General features: G+C 40.3%; 2 non-coding genes across 2 annotated transcripts; both read left to right on the forward strand.

Annotated features, from left to right (window-relative positions):
* Positions 1-416: 416 nt before the first annotated feature.
* Positions 417-523, forward strand: LOC112088637. Its single transcript, XR_002900583.1, has one exon. It is a non-coding gene; the product is annotated as a small nucleolar RNA R71 (small nucleolar RNA).
* A 2,647-nt stretch (positions 524-3,170) lies between these two features.
* On the forward strand, positions 3,171-3,277 carry LOC112088638. Its single transcript, XR_002900584.1, has one exon. It is a non-coding gene; the product is annotated as a small nucleolar RNA R71 (small nucleolar RNA).
* Positions 3,278-5,405: the final 2,128 nt, after the last annotated feature.

Here is a 5,405-nt window from a genome sequence, read left to right on the forward strand (position 1 = left end):
TGTTCTGGTTGGTGTTGAAGTTATTGTACCTTTGAAACCTGCTCTGATTCCCTATGTAGTTCAGCTCCTCTTGGGTAAGACCTTCTTCATTGACATTGTCAAAACTTGGAGACTGATCATCAAACTCCCTAATATAGTGTAGTGGCTTCTGAGTTGCCACTAACACTTTATCAAAGTTACTCTGCAGCTCTCTAATGTCTCTCTCCATCCTTTGCTCTTTACTTGAGTTATCATTTCTGTTTGCTCTATCAAAATCCTCCCCATAAGTACCATTACTCATAACTAAGTTTTCTACCAGCTCCAAAGCAGCATTTATCTCTTTACCCAAAAAGTTCTCATTTGAGGCTGTGTCTTACTGATTTCTGATCTTTGGAAGGGCTCCTCTATACAGGGTACTCAAGAGTGAAGCCTCAGAAAAGCCATGATGCGGACATTAGTTTGTGTAGCTTCTAAACCTCTCCCAAGCTTCCCCAAAGCTTTCATTGTTGTGCTGGGTAAAGCTTGATATCTGGTTCCTCCGCTTGGCTATTATTGAAATGGAGAAGAACATAGATAAGAAGGTTAGTTTACACTGCTCCCACGTCTGAATTGATCCTCTTGGTAAGTTTTTCTCCCACTGATGACCTTTATCTCCCATTCTGAAGGGGAAAAACCTTAGCTTGAAACTGTCTTCTGAAACTCCATTGATCTTAGTCAGATCACACACCCTTTCAAACTGATCCAAATGCTCTAGTGGATCCTCCACAGGTAGGCCATGAAACTTTGAATTCTGAACCATGTCAAGCAAAGATGCCTTCACCTCAAAGTTATTGTTTTGGACTGGAGAAGCTTGAATGCCTGCCCTGTATTGGTGTGCATTGGCTCGGTCATTCTCTCCCACAAACACTGGTGGAGGCTCTTTATGCCTTGGAACTTGTGGCTGTTGATGGTTGTGAGCTTGCTGCTCATTCCTAGCCGCTTGTTGCTGATTCACTTGAGCTTGGCGTTCATTCCTTTGTGCCATATTCTGGTTCACAAACGCCTGCTGTTCATACCTTTCAGCTTGAGCCTGATGCTCAGCTTGTTCCACATGCTGTTCCATTCCCAACCTCTCTAGATGAGCAGCTCTTTATCTTGCTCTCCTTTCTAACAGGTTGTTATTGTTGTTGTAAGGAAGAGGAGGGTCAGTACTCCTTGATCTTGTTCTCATACACCTGTAACTCAAAGACAAAACTTGAAGTCTGATCAGTAAAACAAAAGAAAGCTTAATCTCAAGTTCAACTCAGTAACTAATGCTAAACTAATCACTCAAATGGCAACGGCGCCAATCGATACGTAAGAGTTTTCAAGGCTCTTAATGGGTTATCAATCCCTTAATCATGTAGTACAAAGGGTGTCAAACCTTTTTGGGTGAGATTAGGCACTAGTCAATGTAAGTTTTAAATTAATTCAAGCAAGATAGACAGTTTTGGTTTCAAACAAGTAACAAAGGCAAACAAGAAAGTTTAAACAAGACTAAACAAGATTAGAAATCAAACTAAACAAGCAAGACACTAAAACAATGATGATGAATGTAGTATGATGAAGTATAGAGCTTTAGATATGATAGTTGGCTAGGGTGCTTTCAGGATCTAACTAAGTAGCTAATGAACAAGGTGATAAATGATCTAAGCAGCTCAGGATTCAATACAAGTTTCAATCTTTCTCAAGCATCAAAACACAATCTCAAACTTAGTCCATACCCAATCATCATTAGAGAAACAAAAGAAAGAGATGCATTATAAACCAATCCTGATATACCATCTAAGCTCAAAAAAACATTCCCATGTGAATCAAACATTAGACTCTTGAATTAATTGGTTCAGACATTTCATCAAACACTTTTGGTGCATGAAATGTCTCGAATCTGGGTTTAAGTGATTTTCAGAAACCCAGCATTAAGATCAGTTAAACAAGAACAAAGATGCATAAATCTAGTCCTAAGCTAACTTAATCAAACCCTTGAGTCACCTTAACCTACATATCTAGAACTCTAATGAGGTGACTACTCACTAATCATGATTAACACACTTAATCCTTTGAAAGATGTGTTGTTAAGCATGATTAGTTGATGATAATAGATAGATGATGGATAGATGATGATGAGAAGATGATTAAAGCTCTTAAACTCTCTTGGACTAGACAGAAATGGGAGATCTCTCTCTCAAAAGGTGTTCTTTCACAAAAGAGGCAAAAAGCTTAAGGGAAAATGAGATAAGTCTTGGAAAAAAACCCTAAAACATATTTATACTCCCTACTTCAGACCGGGTCAGCCCAGGACAAACTGGATACTGACCCGGCTCAAATGGGTAAAGTGTCAAGTGTGAGAGTTGGTCAAGTCCTTCCCATCCCGCACAGCCAAGTGTCTAAATGAGGGGTTATCAATCCCTTTTGTCACTTTGCAGTACAAAGGGTATCAATCCATCATGTGTAGACACTAAGATGCAGTATCAATCCCTTAATTCAAGCCAAATGAGTGAGGTTTGGATGATTAATGACAACTAAGAACTCAAAACAAGGATTAAAGCTAATGATCAACTTAAACATGATTAGTTGATGATAATAGATAGATGATGGATAGATGATGATGAGAAGATGATTAAAGCCCGGTCCGATACCCGGCCTAAACCAGAAACCAAGCCAAGTTCCTCCACAGCTGACTACCGAGGAAAAGCTGAGGCTACACCGGCTAGGACATGAGACATCGAGTGCTTTAAATGCTGAGGTAAATGGCATTACGCGAATAAGCGTGCCATGTTGATTCTTGATTCAGGTGAGATCGTGTCTGAGGGAGAAGAAGACACTGGTCCGAAATATGATGATGAAGACGCTGAGGAATATGCGGCCAAGGGAGAGCTGTTAGTTGCAAGGCGATTTCTATTAGCCCAAGAACTGGTCAGAGAGGAAGACCAACGGGAGAACCTGTTCCACACACGGTGCCATGTGCTGGAAAAGGTTTGCAGCCTTATCATCGATGGTGGGAGTTGTACGAATGTTGCTAGTACCACTATGGTGGAAAAGCTCGGTCTGGAGACACGTAAGCAGCATTAATCTCTTTACCCAAAAAGTTCTCATTTGAGGCTGTGTCTAACTGATTTCTGATCTTTGGAAGGGCTCCTCTATACAGGGTACTCAAGAGTGAAGCCTCAGAAAAGCCATGATGCGGACATTAGTTTGTGTAGCTTCTAAACCTCTCCCAAGCTTCCCCAAAGCTTTCATTGTTGTGCTGGGTAAAGCTTGATATCTGGTTCCTCCGCTTGGCTATTATTGAAATGGAGAAGAACTTAGATAAGAAGGTTAGTTTGCTGCTCATTCCTAGCCGCTCATTCCTAGCCGCTTGTTGCTGATTCACTTGAGCTTGGCGTTCATTCCTTTGTGCCATATTCTGGTTCACAAACGCCTGCTGTTCATTCCTTTCAGCTTGAGCCTGATGCTCAGCTTGTTCCACATGCTGTTCCATTCCCAACCTCTCTAGATGAGCAGCTCTTTATCTTGCTCTCCTTTCTAACAGGTTGTTATTGTTGTTGTAAGGAAGAGGAGGGTCAGTACTCCTTGATCTTGTTCTCATACACCTGTAACTCAAAGACAAAACTTGAAGTCTGATCAGTAAAACAAAAGAAAGCTTAATCTCAAGTTCAACTCAGTAACTAATGCTAAACTAATCACTCAAATGGCAACGGCGCCAATCGATACGTAAGAGTTTTCAAGGCTCTTAATGGGTTATCAATCCCTTAATCATGTAGTACAAAGGGTGTCAAACCTTTTTGGGTGAGATTAGGCACTAATCAATGTAAGTTTTAAATTAATTCAAGCAAGATAGACAGTTTTGCTTTCAAACAAGTAACAAAGGCAAACAAGAAAGTTTAAACAAGACTAAACAAGATTAGAAATCAAACTAAACAAGCAAGACACTAAAACAATGATGATGAATGTAGTATGATGAAGTATAGAGCTTTAGATATGATAGTTGGCTAGGGTGCTTTCAGGATCTAACTAAGTAGCTAATGAACAAGGTGATAAATGATCTAAGCAGCTCAGGATTCAATACAAGTTTCAATCTTTCTCAAGCATCAAAACACAATCTCAAACTTAGTCCATACCCAATCATCATTAGAGAAACAAAAGAAAGAGATGCATTATAAACCAATCCTGATATACCATCTAAGCTCAAAAAAACATTCCCATGTGAATCAAACATTAGACTCTTGAATTAATTGGTTCAGACATTTCATCAAACACTTTTGGTGCATGAAATGTCTCGAATCTGGGTTTAAGTGATTTTCAGAAACCCAGCATTAAGATCAGTTAAACAAGAACAAAGATGCATGAATCTAGTCCTAAGCTAACTTAATCAAACCCTTGAGTCACCTTAACCTACATATCTAGAACTCTAATGAGGTGACTACTCACTAATCATGATTAACACACTTAATCCTTTGAAAGATGTGTTGTTAAGCATGATTAGTTGATGATAATAGATAGATGATGGATAGATGATGATGAGAAGATGATTAAAGCTCTTAAACTCTCTTGGACTAGACAGAAATGGGAGATCTCTCTCTCAAAAGGTGTTCTTTCACAAAAGAGGCAAAAAGCTTAAGGGAAAATGAGATAAGTCTTGGAAAAAAACCCTAAAACATATTTATACTCCCTACTTCAGACCGGGTCAGCCCAGGACAAACTGGATACTGACCCGGCTCAAATGGGTAAAGTGTCAAGTGTGAGAGTTGGTCAAGTCCTTCCCATCCCGCACAGCCAAGTGTCTAAATGAGGGGTTATCAATCCCTTTTGTCACTTTGCAGTACAAAGGGTATCAATCCATCATGTGTAGACACTAAGATGCAGTATCAATCCCTTAATTCAAGCCAAATGAGTGAGGTTTGGATGATTAATGACAACTAAGAACTCAAAACAAGGATTAAAGCTAATGATCAACTTAAACATGATTAGTTGATGATAATAGATAGATGATGGATAGATGATGATGAGAAGATGATTAAAGCCCGGTCCGATACCCGGCCTAAACCAGAAACCAAGCCAAGTTCCTCCACAGCTGACTACCGAGGAAAAGCTGAGGCTACACCGGCCAGGACATGAGACATCGAGTGCTTTAAATGCTGAGGTAAATGGCATTACGCGAATAAGCGTGCCATGTTGATTCTTGATCAGGTGAGATCGTGTCTGAGGGAGAAGAAGACACTGGTCCGAAATATGATGATGAAGACGCTGAGGAATATGCGGCCGAGGGAGAGCTGTTAGTTGCAAGGCGATTTCTATTAGCCCAAGAACTGGTCAGAGAGGAAGACCAACGGGAGAACCTGTTCCACACACGGTGCCATGTGCTGGAAAAGGTTTGCAGCCTTATCATCGATGGTGGGAGTTGTACG

The sequence above is a fragment of the Eutrema salsugineum genome, unplaced genomic scaffold (assembly GCF_000478725.1).
Source record: "Eutrema salsugineum unplaced genomic scaffold, Eutsalg1_0 scaffold_14, whole genome shotgun sequence".
NCBI classification, from domain to species: domain Eukaryota; kingdom Viridiplantae; phylum Streptophyta; class Magnoliopsida; order Brassicales; family Brassicaceae; genus Eutrema; species Eutrema salsugineum.